We start from the raw sequence: 17635 nt of genomic DNA, 5'->3' as shown, positions 1-17635 counted from the left end.
GTTCATCCATTCTTCAAAGAGGATGCACGTGAAATGAATTGGATTCTTTAATGTCTGAAAATGCCTGCTTTTGAAGCCCAGTGTCCTCTAGCTTCTCATGCTGCGGCTGAGCAGGTCGGTCCCATTGTGGCTTCAGAAGCTTTATTTTACACGGTGAAAGGCTCTGCTTAGCATAACTAATATTTTGGGATATTTGCAAAACTGTTCTTTGGTTCTGATCCCCCAATCCCCTGTAATCATTACCCTGAAAATGAAGTTCCAAAGCTCTAGAGAGTTGAGATTTTTCAGTCCTTGTTAATTTTTCTCCTTTCTCTAAATCTCCTCTAATTTTATTTCTACAGAAGCCAATATACTTTATGTTAGATTCTTTAACATTCTCTTATCTTTTCTTTTGCCCCATGTTTTCTCCTGTTCTGTCCTCTGAACGTTTCTTTGCTATTATCTTGCAGTATTAACCCTAGACTATTTTGAATGCCACGACTTTTGTGCTTTAATAGCTTTGTGCTGATAAATGGTTGTGAATTTTATTCCCCTTCAGCATATTGATAGTTTTAAAATGTTGTTTTCTCTAAATCCTGAACATTTTCTTCAAAGTTTGAAAACTCATTGTGTATGTAAATGTATAATGCATGTATACACCGTGGAGCATGTGGGGAAGGCAGAGAACAGTTTATGGAGTCTCTTGTCTCCATCCTCCGTCATGTGGGTTTAGAGGCTAGAACTAGAGAACTAGAGGCCGCCAGGCTTGCCCAGTCAGCATCTTTGTCCACTCAGCTGTCTTGCCAGTCCTACAGTCTTTTTAAAGATTATCATACTTTTAATTATTTTTAAAATTTTCACACATTTTGATCATATTCTTTCCGCTCCCCAAATTCCTCCCAGGCCTTCCTCACCACCTTACCCATCCAACTTTATAGTCTTTTATTTCTCAGAAAAAAAAGAAAAAGAAAAAAAAAACGAACAAAAAACAAAATAAAAACTCAAGAAAACAACATAAAAGAAAAAAACAAGAAGACAAAATCCTCCATAAGAAAAAACTACACAAAAATACATGGACTCCTTTTTGTGTTGGCCAAATACTCCTGGTCGTGGGCCTGCTCAGGAGTGTAGCAGATCTGATTTTTCATTTCCAGCAGGTATCAGTTGTTAATAGTTTCTCAGTTATGTGTGGGAATAGGCATTCACTGCCTCTCCTCAGTGCTGGGATTTTATGTGGCTTGAGTTTGTGCACATCCCGTGCAGGTTGCTGCAGTGTCTGTGAGTTCAAGCGCGTGTCAGCCCTGTTGGGCCCGGAAGACACTGTTCCTTAACACCATCCATCACTTTTGCCTCTTACAGTCTGTCCCCCTGCCATTTCCACATTGTTCCCTGAGCCTGGAGGGAAGGAATCTGATAAAGACACGCCATTTAGGACCGAGTACGCAGAGCCTTTGTGCTCTGATCAGTGCTCTGATCATTGTCCAAAGCTGGTTTCTGTGTTAGTTTCCTTGTACGGCAAGAAGAAACTCCTCTGATGAGATTTGGGCGACACATTAATCTGGGCCCTACCCAAGTATCTCTTTTTTATTTTGAATTATTATTTTCATCATGGTTATTTTTCTTTGCCTTTTATTCTTTTTGTTTGTTTGTTTTAAATTTACTGAATGATTGTTTGATCCATCCCTGACCTTGTAGGCTTTCATTAGTGAACTATTACGTTAATAATCGTGGCACTAAGAAACGGATTCATCTCTGCAAACAAAGCTATTCTATATTTGTGTTTACTTTAGGGTAACTGGACAACAAGATTACTTCTTTGCTAGGAGATCTTTAGAGCCTTGGAACACGTTACTCTGTCCTGATAGCATGCTCAGGGATCCTACCATTCAATCTGCAGACTGGTGTTTGGTCTATGTGATGTAGTATGGCTTTCATTCGTCTCTCCAAACATAATTTTCATCTTTTTTATGCTTCTCTTTGCCTCTGGAGCCCATATGTACTCACCGGAAGATGTTGTTTTTACACCAATGAGCTCTCTTCCTACCAGCTGTACTTGAGTTGACCAATGAACATCATCGGGAATAAAGGACTTACCTCTCCATATTCCTCATGGTGTCATCCTCTGGGGCTGTCAAGCTAATACTGGATACTACATGTCTACATGACTCTTTGAGGGTAATGGGTCATACACACTCCTTTCTCCTCCGGCCTATAGGTCACATAGGTCCTGTGGCAATTATCCTTGTTGTCTTTACTCATCATATCCTCACTTTTAAAAATAGTTCCTCCATCAAATTCTCTTAGAATTATTCTGAATTTTTTTTTGTGTGTGTGTGCCAATTGTTTCTGGCTTGGACTTTGATTCTGTGATCGGTTCCACAATTGTCACAAGGAAAGATACCTTTGAAATAAGATTCTGAAATCTGTATCTCAGATTTTGAGAATGTAGGAATAAATGCATTTTCAGAGAAATACAGGATATGAGTAAGCCATCTCATGTGGTGCCATTATGGCATTCAAATTTTTACAGGTGGTACCCGAGGATGGGAAAGTTACAGGGTTGTAGGAAAGAACTGGCTGAGGTATGCAGTTGCTATAGCAACAGTAGTGAGTCACTTGGCTTCTCCTGGCTCTATAAAGCCTTCATGAGGGAAAACAGAGTTTAGAAGGTTTGAAAACGCAATTAAGCATATGTATGGGGAGCCAGATCCACTGTGGTACGTTAAAACAACCTCCTTATCCTATTGTTATTCAGAAGACATGCTTGCGAACCATTCTTGGCTACAATGGATATAAGGTCACTGGTGAGTAAGGATAGAGGAGAAGCATGTGTTCAAACTGTAACTGAGTCTGAGAAGTTGATCTTTCATTCTTACTGAAATCCACAAACAAATGCCAATTCTCTGCACTCTCTCACTCCTTCTAAGCCTAGAGTGAGAGTCAGGTCCAACAGAGCATGCACAGAGGGAGCCCATGTCTTCAGGGAGAAAATGCTGGTGGATCACATGAGCTTTCTAACAGGTAGAAGCCTGGGGAACATACACCGTGCAGAAGAGCTAGACCAAGAGACTGTGATGGAGGAAGGTCATTGGCTAATAAAGAAACTGCTTTGACCCATTTGATAGGCCAGCCTTTAGGTGGGTGAAGTAAACAGAACAGAATGCTGGGAGGAAGAGGAAGTGAGGCAGACGCCTCCTCTCCTCTCTGGTCAGATGCGATGAAGCAAGCCGCCAGGTCAGACATGCTGAGTCTTTCCCGGTAAGACTGGTGCTACACAGATTATTAGAGATGGGTTGATCGGGATATGAGAATTAGCCAGTAAGGGCTAGAGCTAATGGACCAAGAAGTGTTTAAAAGGATACAGTTTGTGTGTTGTTATTTCAGAGCATAAGCTAGCCAGGCCGCCAGGAGCTGGGTAGCAGGAACGCAGCCCGCAGTTCCTTCAACAAGACTGAATTCATTTACCCAAGATCTGGATTTAATAGATCCTGAGTACTTGGAAATCATATTCATTGTGAGTTGGATGGATGGACGGGTAGGTGGGTGGATGGATTACATTTATATTTACATTCATATTCTTTGGAGATTTCTGTATAATATACAGAGTGATACCGAGCCTAATTTCAGCTCTGGGTGTGGCATCTGTACTGAAGCAAATACATGTGATGAAGGTTCAAATACTTTTAAAATTTTCACAAGTGAAAAAAATAGATTGTATTTATATATAAGGGGTAACTTTATGTCACTTGCCACCAATTCAGCCTCCAGGGAATCCCAAACTGATTCTTCAAGGAGTCAGACTTGTAGAAGATTGTGGACATGGTGCAATCTGTGCTTCCAGTGAAGAGGAAGAAGCTGAGAATTTCAAGTCTGTAGTACCAAGACATCCCTCCTGACAAAGGAGAGAAGCTGCTGCCCCTTGTCTTTCTCAGAGTACTCTATGGCCTTCTTTGAGATATTTGGGCAACATATGCCATAAGTGGGCCGTAATAGTTCATTGAATAGGTAACTTCATAAGATGACAATATTTAGTGTTACCTGAACCTAAAAGTAGCTGTAAGCCAAGCTACCTTAGTCTTCTGACATAGACCCTTTCATCCCAATGGTCCCTTCATCAGTGGCAGAAAAAAAAGTCTCTCCAGAATATTTGGCAGACTTCAGCAGAAAGAGCACAACATGGTCCCTGGGGTTTGGGAATAAGACTGCCTCATACTCTGCCAACCACCAGTCATTAGAAAGGGAGACCCTGACTGGTTCCTGCTCTTGGGATAGATTGAATTCTTGACCATGGGATATCCAAATTGCCAAACTTGTGTTTTCCAATCCACTGAACCATAAAATTAGATGTGCACAGTGCATTCCATTATAAAATAGAATAGTATATATAAGGGGTCAGAAACTTTTATCCATCAAGAGTCAGCTAGTAAGTAGTTTAGGCATTATGGGCCATATGGTTTCTGTTGCAACTCTTCAGGTCTGTGACTGTAGAACAGAAGAGACTGTAAAATATGTAGAATAGGGCAGTATTTCAATAAAGCTTTATTTTAATTTCAGATAATCTATTCAGAAACATTGTACTTTTCTGTGTGTGTGTGTAGTCGGAATGCATCTGTGTGTGTGTGCGTGCACACATACATGTGTGTTTTCCTGACCATTTAAAAGTGAAACCCAGAATTCCCCTTTCTTGCTTTCCTGGCCTGTCATGACATTCCCATTCTACCCTGCCACTCCATCCCTGCTCTGATGGACAGGAGCCTCTCAACCATGATCAAAATAAATCTTTTCTCCCTTAAGTTGTTTCTGCCAGGTGTTTTAGACACAGTGATAAAAGAACTGACCTATAGATCTATTTCTCTGGTCATTCCCCTTGCCATGTAGTATGTATAGCCATGTGTGCAAGTCAGAGCTGAGCCCACTGCAGGTAGATTAGGCTGTAATAGCCATTCATGCCTTAAATTTTTCATATTCCTGGCAGTTCCATGTGTTCGCTGATCTCCTATCTTTCTCTCTTCAATTATTTACTATAGAACAGAATGGGGAAGACTAGGAGGAGGCAGCAGGGTCTGAGCACTATCCCTTCTTAGTCATGTATTGTGCCATGAACCTCCTTGAATTTGGCTTAATTTGTACCAGAGACTAACAAACTTCAATCCATGGGCCAAATCTAGCTTCCTATCTCTTGTAGATCGTATTCCTTAAAAACTAAAGGTGGTCTTTATATTCTTAAGAATCTTTTTCTTCCTTCAGCTTGGAATACTAGTCCACGGGATGGTACTGTTCACATTCAGGGTAGACCATATCTCTGCTGTTATACTCTAAAAATATTCTCATAGACACACCTAAAGGTGTTCCTCAATCTAGTCCAATTGACTATGAAGATTAACCATCTTATGTCTAGCTCTTGTCAACTTGACACCAAAATAAAACACTGTACTGTGAGTACCCAAACCCTAACCCTGGGCACCTAATAGCAAAAATGCATCCAGTCCAGTTTCAAGAGTCCCCATAGTTCATAATAATTCCAACGTTGTTCAAAAGTCAAAGTTCAAAATCTCCTCTGAAATTCAAGGAAATATCTTTGGTATGTGCCTCTGTATAAAAGTAAGCATTTTAAATGGTACAGAACGAATATTTCCATTCAAAAGTGAAGAATGGAAGAATAGCTAAAGAAGGATCAGATCAAAGCAACACGGACTCACAGAGAGAGCATTAAATCCTGCAGCTCCATGTCTGGGGACCTAGGGCACAGAGTGTCCTGAAAAGAGCCTCTATGAGCTGAGCATCTCTTCCCCTCTGGCTTTGCTGTTTGCAGCCCACATGGCCTCTCACCTGTGGTGGCTCTTCATATTCCCTGCAACTTTGCTCAGCACACACTCCACACCCGTAGTCCACAATATCTTCAGCTTTTCCTCCTGTGGCAACAATTGTGTCATAGCCTAAATTTCTTGAACTTCTTTTGCCAAACTACTTAGATTTTCATGTTTATACTCAGAACAAGGACAAAATACAGATAGCTACTTTGCTGGAGTGTGACACCAATGGCCCCTATTCTGTTACACAATGAAGCTCTGCTTCTCATCTGAAATCTCATGAGAAGACTTCACCATCCACATTTCCATTAGCAATCCAGTCTTCTGAGCTCCTACCACACTTGCTCAGACTTTTTGTCTCTAGGTCTTTGATTTAGTTCTGTCATTGCCCACCTGCCTCCTGAGAGGCATGGAAGATAAAGCCCTTCTTCCAAACTTTTGCTCGGCCTGGGAGGCCACACACAGGGTTTTGACTTGGAGACAAACTCCTCAGCTCTTGTATTGTCTTCACAACTGACTGATATTTGGGGCAGACTGGGTTGTTGCTACACCATGGAGCAAGAAGGACTATGGGTGGGAATCAGAGGAGTTTTAGGAGTGGCTCCCGTTTGCTTAGCAGCCATTTTCCATTGGTCTTCACCTATTTAAAGCTGAGACAATACAATCTAAGAACCAATCATACTAGGGAGAGGAGGTTTGGGGGTCACCCTTTCCAAAGTGTCTGTAACTGAGGAGTTGGCAGAGAGCAATACGAGCATGGGGTGTCAGGCAGAAGGAAGCTGAGGATTTCCAGCCCTGGCCATACACACTCTGGCAGTGTCTAGGCTTCTTCTGTGGAGTTGTTTCTCCTGTTTGTCTTTGCTACCTTCTTTTTTTTTTTTTTTTTTTTTTTTTTGGTTTTTCGAGACAGGGTTTCTCTGTGGTTTTGGAGCCTGTCCTGGAACTAGCTCTTGTAGACCAGGCTGGTCTCGAACTCACAGAGATCCGCCTGCCTCTGCCTCCCGAGTGCTGGGATTAAAGGCGTGCCCCACCACCGCCCAGCGCTTTGCTACCTTCTTTAAAAATGCCATCGACGTGGCCAATTTTAGGTTTGCATGGAACCTATTAGAATTTAGTAGCTGAGCAGACTTCAAGGCACTGTAGTGTAGGGGCATAGATGCCTTAAATGCCTGATGGAGGAGAGAGCATCTGAGGATCAGAGACAATGCACTGAGCTAGGCAGCATCCATTTGATCCCAGGTTCGCTTGTCATATTTTCTGTCCTCCTTTGCCTAGGAATCAGTTCTGCAGGGATCATCCAAAAACTCCCTCTTGCCTTCTGCATTCTCATGGGCTTTGACCAAAGAGGAGCCCATGACAAGGAGACCGAGGAAAAAGTGTATCTTTTCCAGTTTCCCCCCTTGCAGGCTTGTATTAGGTTGGTCGTGACCATAGCTAAGGTCATTGCTGTTCTCCGGAAGACATTTTCTCCACTTTGGATTTCTAGCAACAGTTCGTCCTCTCCTTCTTCAGATCCAAGGTGGTAACAGTCGTACCATCTCCAGACCCTGGGTACTACTTGTTCTTCTGTGTTTTTGCATCCTTCCCAGAACTTTGGTATTATTCCTTCCATCAAACATGTCTTTACTTATCCAGAATAATAGGCTTGGTTGCTATTGCAAGTCTAATTTTTGAAGTCTCCTACTGCCTTCCTTTTTATCCTGAGTCCAGGGTCCCTAGGACTGAAAACTTAAGCCATTCCTTAAGAGCAATCAGCTGAGTGGTCCATGTTAGCACGTTTGTGAGGACTACGCATCACCTTCCAAGCTGCTTCCTGGCCCACTCTTCCCAAGTACAGCCTCCATGTTAAGTCAGAGTTTATTTCATTGAGGCAAATTGTAGAGAGCCCCTTGTTTTCTTAAAATTCCTAATGGTGGGGATGAGCAGATTGCTGTTGGGAAAATGTCTGCCTTTCAAGCATGAGGACTCTTAAGCCTTCAGAGCCAATGAAAGAAGGCTGGGCTTGGTTATGTGTGCTGTACTCTCTGTACTGGAGAGGCAGAGACAGGGGGTGGGGGTTTGCTGGACAACCAGGCAAGTTTCCAAGCTCTGTCTAAAAACAAGCAAAACAAACCTGGGCAGTGCCTAAGGCCAGGTTTTCCTCTGGCCTCCCCACATAAACACACACACACACACACACACACACACACACACACACGATTCCTCTCTCTCTCCCTCCCCCTACTCTCCCTCTCCCATAGAACAATATAAATTCTACAGCATCTTCTGCTCACCTGGAGGCATGTCCCCTCTCCCTCCCAGCCACAGTGAACCACATGCAGTCCCTGATTAGAAGTTTCCTGGTCCTGGAAAAACAGGTCCCCCTCCTTGACTTAGCGTACTTTAGTTAACTTTTCTCCTTGTTGTGACTATGTGACAAAGCAACTTAAGGGAGAAAGGGTTTATTTTGGCTTACAGTATGAGAGGGGACAGTCCATCACGTCAGGGAAACATGGAGCCAGGTGACCTCAAGGTGATCAGAAGACAAGCTTGTTTCCATCTTCGTGGATCAGCAAGCAGAGACAGGAGAATGCTGGTATTAGATGGCCAGTTCCCTTTCCATTTCCATTCAGTTCAGACCTCCGGGTCTTGGTATTACGTCACTCCGATTCAGAGTGGGTCAGTTGTTCCTCTCTAGTAAAGATGCACCCAAAGATGTGTCTTGTAGTTGTACTTTTTGTCCAAACCACCAGCCCGCAAATAATGACATGGAGACTTCTTAGTTATGAAAGCTTGGCCTTAGCTTAGGTTTGTTCCTAACTAGTTCTTATAACTTGAATTAACCCATTTTTATTCATCTATGTTCTATCAGGTGGCGTTACCTCTCTTTCATCTTGCACTACTTGCTTCCCCTTCATGTCTCCTGGTGTCTCCCACGCACCTCAATTTTCCTTTTCCTCTCTTTGCCTGGAAGTCCTGTCTATCTCTCCTGCCTAGCTATTGGCCGTTCACTGTTTTATTACACCAATCATAGTAATACCTCTTCCCAGTGTACAAATATCCCACAACAGTATCTCATTAATGACCCAGATAAATCCAATCCAATCATCAATTGAAATTAACCACCCCAGCTGCAGTGGCCCGTCCTGTCTCCCTCTGCTCTGCTACTCCTGTGTTTCTAGACTCGCCGGCACATCACCTCAGTTCTGCACTCCCAGGACACTGTGTCTCTTCCCATGGCATTATGTTCAAATTTTATTTAAAAACTGAGCACATTATCTTAAGACTGTATACTCAACTCTTCTCAATACATACTCAGAACAGAAGTCCCTCTTTTTGTTACTAAAATATAATAAGTGTCATGTAACTATTGGATGAACTACTTTAATTTTATAAAATAATCTGGATCTCTTAAATATCTACGGTCCTCCTCTTCCTTGGTCCTCGGAGGATCTGGTCCCTTTTTCAGTTCTCCTCCCGTTGAATTAATATCGCCTCCCTTTAGATACATTGTTTCCTCTGAGTTTTAATTCTTATTTCTTTTCCCAATAGAAAATCTCCCTCATGAGAGGGAACGAATCTTTCTCCAAGTCTCCAAATTGTTATTGCACACTAGAGACCTGATGTCACTTAATTATTCCTCTGATTCCAGCCAAACCCAGAGGAAATATCAAGTAAGTAATTACCAGGGTGGTGTTGTAAGCCACAACCTTATTTTAATTTACACTAAATTAATTAAAAGTTGATTTTATTCACATCTATAACATATCAAGCTAAACATAATTTTGTATATCTTTATATGTTCTATATGAGTTAACCTAGTTTTCTGGAAAAAGACATTCGTAGAACATAGTGATTGACTTGGTGCCAAATAATGTAGTTTATCCACTATATATAAATTGAATACCTATATTGTGTGTGTGCATATCTGGTTTAACTTACGAAAAATTAAGGTACAAAATATAAAATACACAGGGATGAAGAATGGCTCAGCAGTTAGGAGTGTTCTTGTCAGAGAAATGGAACCAAAAATCGGTGTAGCATACAGAGCTTTTCATTACCTCTAATTTTCATTGTATGTTCATGTGCGGGTGTTTTGCCTGTGTATGTCTGTGGACCACCATAGAGGCCAGAAGAGGGAGTTGGATCTCCTGGAATTGGAGCTATGGATGCTGTTAGCCACACCAAGTGGATGCTGGGAAGGCACCCAGATCCAGTGGAAGAGCAACCGTCTCATCTTAACCATGACTTGTTTCTCCAGCCCACAAAAGCTCCTTTTAGAAGTTCTGGTACAATGTTCTATTAGAACAAGCTTCTGCATATTTTTCTCTTATTTCTGGACAATAGTAGCAAAGCTACAAAACAAATATACAATATGTGACCAGAGTTTATAGGCTTTATCATTAAGACCTGCAGAGCTTTTAGCTTAAATCCCCAAAAGGATAAATCTAAACAAGGAAATACGCTTGCATCTTTTCTCTCATTTTCCATTTGATTTAGAAACAGAAGAAGATTGAATCATTTGCTGGAATTCAGGAGTGGGTGTGGACGACGTCAATTTAGCTTGGTGCAATCATTCAACACAATTTCTGTACTGAGAAAAACGACATAGCCTCTACCACTCTATTCCAAGTAATATTTAATTGCCTTCTGAACCTCTTCCAACTTCAATTAGTGTTAATTTAGTGTGTAACTAAATACATTACCCTAAAATAATTAGGAATGGTAGAGTGTCCTCTGGAACACATGTGATTTGTATTAGCAGTCCTGGTTCAGCAGCGTCTTAAGCAGTAAACAGATTCAGAAGTCGTTTCTTCAACATGATCTTCCTCTAACACGCTTACCTAGTTTTGACTGGCAATAGGTTCTTCTGGTCTTTGGGGGACACAGGCTAGTGCTGGTAATTTTAGCCGTGCCTGGGCAAGTGCTTAATGTTGTCACTTTGATTGGATTAAGAAACACCTAAGGGATTCATTAGTGAAGTACGGCTCTGGGCTTGACTCTGGAGGTTTGCCAGGGTTAAGTCACGAGGGCTCAAACTAGTAAATGGAGTCTTCCCTTCATGGACTCATACTATGGTTGCATTCTGAAGAGGTGGTGAACCACAGCAGGTAGGACGTAGGGAAGAAGTTGGTCATGGGGCATGTTGGTGGGTGCTGTGTATTGCCCTGACATCTTCTTGCATGTCTTCTCTCTGCTTCCTCTCAGTCACGATGGTGCTAGCTCTCCCCAAAGCCGAAACTGGGAACCAGGAGAGATCTTTTCTTCCCTATGTTGTTCGGTCAGCAACAGTGGAACTGACAACTGCAAGAAGATACACCAGCCCCTGCACGACCTGCCTTCCACTTGTCTCTGACTCCGAAACCCACACTTGCCCTGCTCCCCACCTCATCTGGCTGTCGCCTTTGTTGTAATGTCTTCCAAAAATACTCTCCAGGCATCTGACTGAGTCACACCAATCATGCTCTAGACTCCTACTAGGTGCGAGTGAGCTGCAGGTCTCCACTTGCCACTCCAGTTTCATCCCTTACTCTTCCCCAGCTGCTCTGTGCTCCTTGGGCTGGTGTGGGAGGTCCTTGTTACCATGACCCCTGAACTCTGCCTTGCAGCAGGGGGCACCAGCACTGATCCCTCTTACTGATCCCCACCTTTTTAAAGTTTCAGTATTCCTACATATTTTATTTCATTTAAACATCTAAATAATTCTCCATTCTCATTTGACAGGGTTAGAATCCATCAATATTCAGCCCAAATCATAATAAGAGATGAAGTCTACATTTCAAATTTTATTCTAGAGGCTCATTTTTTTTAAAGAAAACCAATTATGTCCTTTTTGAATAATGAGATGGAATTTCCCAAAAATTCACAGGGTTTAGCCTAAGCACTTTCGTCTTCATGTTTTCTAAGCTAAATCCTTCCTGTCTTGACCCTTGCTCAGTGGAAAGTCTGGGTGTTAACAATATCCACACACCAAAAAAAAAAAAAGAAAAACAAAAAAAAAACAAAAACAAAACAAAACAAAAAAAAAACAACCTTATTTTGTGGTATTATATGTAAATTTTGATTTTGGCAGGAGAAATTGCAATTTATATGTTTGAGCTTTGATATATCAAATTAATTAGTTTTTCCTGAAGGGTAATACTTCTTGTGCTATGAGGGTGGAGTGATGGGGTTCCATGAGAGTAGGGAATGAGGAATTCATGAAGGTAGGGTGATGAAGGTTCCATGAGGGTAGGTGATGGGGGTTCCATGAGAGTAGGGGGATGGGGGTTCCATGAGGATAGGGGGATGGGGGTTCCATGAGGGTTGGTGATGGGGATTCCATGAGGGTAGGTGATGGGTGTTTCATGAGGGTAGGGGATGAGGGTTCCATGAGGGTAGGGGATGAGGGTTCCATGAGAGTAAGTGATGGGGGTTCCATGAGGGTAGGTGATGGGGGTTCCATGAGGGTAGGGGATGGGGGTTCCATGAAAGTAGGGGATATGGGTTCCATGAGGGTAGGGGATGGGGGTTCCATGAAGGTAGGGGATATGGGTTCCATGAGGATAGGGTAGTGACAGATCCATGAAGGTAGGGATGAGGTTTCCATGAGAGTAGGGGATGATGGATCCATTGATAAATGAGAAGGGTTGGAGAATAGCAATAATCCAGATAGAATGGATTCCAATAATGAATTTATGGTTGAAACCACACAGCTTAGACCTGACCAATATTTACATAATGGTCTAATCATTGATAATTTTCTTGGTGTGTGGGGGTGTTCACTTTGTAAATTAATCTGTTTAGTTATCATTTAAACGGAAATTACTGCACCTACATGACATGGTAGGAAGTGTACATGGCTTGTGTCCCTCAAGTACACACTCTATTTGAAAAGACTAATTGACACACACGTCTTTTTTATTAATTTATTTTTTACAACAATCTTTTCTCAGTTTACATACCAATCCAAGTTCTCCCTCCCTCCCCTCCTCCTACTTTCCCTACCTTCTACCCACCGCATGTTCCATCCACTCCTCAGAGAGAGTAATGTTTCCCATGGGGAGTCTACAAAGTCTGGCATATCGCTTTGAGGCAGAACCAATGCCCTCCCTCCTTTATCTAAGCTGAGCAAGGTATCCCTCCATAGGGGCACCAAAAAGTCAGTTCAAACCCTAGAGATAAATCCTGGTCCCGTTGCTAGTGATCCCATAGACTGCCCCAACCACACGACTGTCACCTACATTAAAAGGGCCTAGTTTGGGCCTATGCAGGTTGCCCTGCTGTCAGTCTGGAGTCAGTGAGCCCCCACTAGCTCAGGTCAGCTGATTTGGTGAGTATCCGCATCATGGTATTGATCCCTAGCTCATAATATCACTCATCCATCTCTTCAACTGGACTCTGGGAGCTTGGCCCAATGTTAGCTGTGGATCTCTGCATTTCCTTCCATCAGTTGCTGGATGAAGTTTCTGTGATGACAATCAAGGTAGTCATTAATCTGATTAAAAGGGAAGGCCAGTTCAGGTACCTTGTTCACCTTAGGGTCTTAGCTGGGGTCGTTCTTTTGGATTCCTTGGAATTTCTCTAGTGCCAGGTTTTTCACTAGCCCCATAATGGTTCCCTCAATCAAGATATCTCTTTCCTTGCTGTCCATCTCTGTCCTTGCTGTCCATCTCTGTCCTTCCCCCATCTCAACCATCCTGTTCATTTCCAGTTCTCCTCCCACCTCTCCTTCTCTCCTCCTCCTCTCATTTGGCCTTCCCTTATCCTCCATCCCCATGTTCTCAATTTTCTAAGAAGATCTTGTCTATTTTCCCTTCCCAGGGGGATCTATATATGTTTCTTTTTGGGTTCCCTTTGTTCCTTAGCTTATCTGGGGTGGTGGACTATAGGCTGTTTATCTTTTGCTTTATGTCTAATATCCACTTATAAGTGTCTTTCTGGGTCTGGGTTATCTCACTCCAGATGTTTTTTTTTCTAGTTCCATCCAAATTTCAAAATGTCATTTTTTTTTTTACTGGTGAGTAATATTCCAGTAATATTGTGTAAATATACCACATTTTTTAACCATTCTTCACTTGAGGGGCATCTAGGTTGTTTCCAGGTTCTGATTATTATGAATAATACTGCTGTGAACATAATTGAGCAAGTGTCCTTGTGGTATGAGTATGTCACGGATGTTTAACAAGAGGCCATACCTAGAGCTTATTTTAATTTTAATTTTATTATTCTCTCTCTCTCTCTCTCTCTCTCTCTCTCTCTCTCTCTCTCTCCTCTCTTTCTCTTTTGTGATTTGTAGGCTTGTTTTCTTTGCTTTATGTTTAAAGACCACTTATGAGTGAGTAATAATAGTCTTTCTGTGTCTGGGTTACCTCACTCAAAATGATGTTTTCTAGCTTCACCATTTGCCTGCAAAATTCAAGGTCATTATTTTTTTCTGCTATGTAGTACTCCATTGTGTAAATGGGCCACATCTTCCTTATCCATTCTTTGGTCAAGGGGCATTTAGGTTGTTTCCAGGTTCTGGCTGTGACAAACAAAGCCACTATGAACATAGCTGAGCACATGTCCTTGTGGCACGATTGAACATCCTTTGGATATATACCCAAAAGTGGTATTTCTGGGTCTTGAGGAAAGTTGTTTCCTAATTTTCTGAGAAATCACCACACTGACATTCAAAGGGGTTGTAGCAGCTTGTGTTCCCACCAGCAATGCAGGAGTGTTCCCTTTACCCCACAACCTCTCCAGCATAAGTTGTCATTAGTGTTTTTGATCTTGGCCATTCTTATAGGTATAAGAGGGAATCTCACAGTTATTTTGATTTGCATTTCTCTGATGACTAAGGATGTTGAGCATTTCCATAAGTGTCTTTCAGCCATTTTAGATTCCTCTGTTGAGAGTTCTCTGTTTAGGTCTGTACTCCATATTTTTTTTTTATTGGATTATGTGTTCTTTTGGTGACCAATTTCTTGAGTACTTTGTATACTTTGGAGATCAGACCTCTGTCTGATGTGGGGTTAGTGAAGATCTTTTCCCAGTCTGTAGGCTGTCGTCTTGTCTTGTTGACCGTGTCCTTTGTTTTACAGAAACTTTTCAGTTTCAGGAGGTCCCCGGATGTTAATCCACACACCTTCAAACACCTGGTTTTTGACAAAGAAGCAAAATTATCAAATGGAAAAAAGAAAGCATATTTAACAAATGGTGCTGGCATGACTGGATATCAACATGTAGAAGAATGAAAATAGATCCATATCTATCACCATGCACAAAACTCAAGTCCAAATGGATCAAAGACCTTAACCTAAAGCCAGCCACACTGAACCTCATAGAAGAGAAAGTGGGAAGTACACTTGAATGCATTGGCACAGGAGACCACTTCCTAAATATAACCTCAGTAGCACAGACACTGAAAGAAACTTCACAGGTATTATATGCACATAGATTCATTAGGTCATTACGTAAAATATCTTGTTCATTTTAGGAATCCCCAAAGAGAAATTCTTTCAGGAGAGAATTACTCATCATGCCTAAAACAGCCTGGTAGAAATCGGTTTTTGTTTATTTTTTTTTTCTGTCTGGTCTTGATACCTGGAATACAAGACAGAAAATATTATTCTCCTGCCCCATAAAAGCTGTGCTTGCTCTATGCCATGCTTCCTACTCTAGCACTTTGGGCGATCTATAAAATTTTAATGTTAAGCAGCTCTCTCTTCAACAATTATCTAGAAGTAAAAAGAGTAAAATGAATTAAGTGGTAAAAACTTTAGGTCAGTCCTTTCAAAGTCATTTTCAATGTTGCATTAAAAAACAAAAAAAGCAACCCACAAGCAGAATAAATGAGGTGTGCCATTTAATTCTGGATATTACAGGGCAGTGTAATGAAGCAGGGAAGTGCATTTCCAGAGAAGCAGAGACTCAAGTCTGGAAAAGAAGCTTTACCTGTCTGGGGATTGAAAGTAAACAATTTGCAGAGGTCAGGGACCTAGGAAACAAACCCAGAAAGCTAGCGTGCTCTCCTCGTGCAAGGTGAGAAAGCGCTGCAGAGCATGGACTGCCTTAAACAGAAAGAAGTTCCCAGAAAACCTCATTTGCCTTGGAAAATATAACTTTCAAATGAGTTATCCAAGGACAGGTCTCTAGCCATGCCCAGCCTTGGGGAGTGTTTTCTCGAAGGCTGTTATTAATTCCATTAGTTTTTTTTTTTTTTTTTATTTTCAAGCTTTTAGCTCCTAATACTGTCCCCACATATATCTTATTCTACTTGGGTCATGGTTTCAGAGCTCCTAAGACTTTTTTTCTCCCAGGAAATCCCTGTACCTTACACTATTTTGATATGTCCATGACTTACAACCCTACTCACAAGGAGTTTGCCATCATTACAGTAAATCTCCTGGAGAGATCTCAAGGTCACACCAGTGAAATATAGACTATTAGTTTAGTCTCCAAACTAAAGAATCTGGACATAGAAATAGAGTGTCAGGGCAAATACAAACTACACAGCACGCAGTGTGCTATGAAATAGTATCCAGGGTATAAAGGTTATTTGACTGGTAAATAGATTGAAGATACAGTAATGTAATCACTTATATAACTTACGTCAGAAAATATACTTATTTACTTCAAATTAATTGTACCTCTGCATGCACAGAAATTTTTTAAAAAAAATTTGCATGCATATTAATGTGTTAAGTGTTGGAATTTGTAGGCAGGGATTTTCATTGGGATTACTGTCTCCCCAATAAATGATATTGTGACTTACTATTAATTATAAATGCTCAGTTGATAGCTTAGGCTTGTTACTAACTCTTACTCTTACAATTTAAATTTACCCATATTTATTAATTTACATGCTGCCATTGGGCTCATGGCTTGTTATATCTTCATCTTCTGCATGCCCTGCTTCCTCTGCATCTGAATTTCTTCTTCTTCCCAGCATTCTTTTAGTCTGGCTCTCCTGCCTAACTATTGGCCAGTTAGTTCTTTATTAGACCAATGAGAGCAACACATCTTCACAGTGTACAGAAGGATTATTCTACAACAAGAATTATTAAGAAAACTGGTGATTTACTTTAAAAAACTACCAATTTATTTATCATCCTATTTATTTATTCATTCATGGTGGGGACATGTGTGCCACAGCAAGCATGTGGGGATCTGAGGACAGGGTTCGAGAATCAGTTTTCTTCTTCTGCCATGTAGATCTCACAGATCAAGCTCAAGTTGGCAGGCTTGGCAGAGTACTTCTACCCACTGAGCCATCTGACAGTCCTAGTTTGCATTTTAGTATAAAATATTAAATAGTTTTTTTCAAGAAAGCGTAATCACAATTTAAGAAAACAAATACAGATAATTTAGGACATATCAAGTTATCAGAAAAGAAAGATCATGGTTAAACTTGAAGGCTTCATGATAACAAGAGAGAATGTGCTAATAAAATGGAAATAATTGTTGCACAATTAGCTTGGTGAAATCTACTTTCCCATCAGAAAAGGAAGGAAAATGGTAGTAGTTGTCTACAGCATTGTCAGGAGTGTTAAGTGGGATAATATCATACAATGTAAAGCCCTTAATACAGTGGCCGGTTCACACTGTCTTCCTTAAACATTGGCAATCACTCTAATTGGTGATTTCAGATCGCACTGTTTAGGGCAGGGGCACGGTAGCTGCTCCCAGCATTTTGCCATGTGGTATGTACTGGACAGTTTCTGCTTTTCCAAAGTTTTGGTGAAAATAATGACTGCGAGTAACCTCCACACCAACACCTTGAGTCTCCTCCCCAGAGCAGGCTCTGAGCTCTTAAAGTAACTGTCGGATAAAGCCGTTGTCACCAGAAACTCACAGCTGAACACAATAAGGAACACCAAGGAAAGCAATGGTTTGGTTTTCCT

Source organism: Chionomys nivalis, chromosome 14 (genome assembly GCF_950005125.1).
Source record: "Chionomys nivalis chromosome 14, mChiNiv1.1, whole genome shotgun sequence".
Lineage (NCBI taxonomy): Eukaryota > Metazoa > Chordata > Mammalia > Rodentia > Cricetidae > Chionomys > Chionomys nivalis.
Note: the sequence above shows the minus strand (reverse complement) of the source record.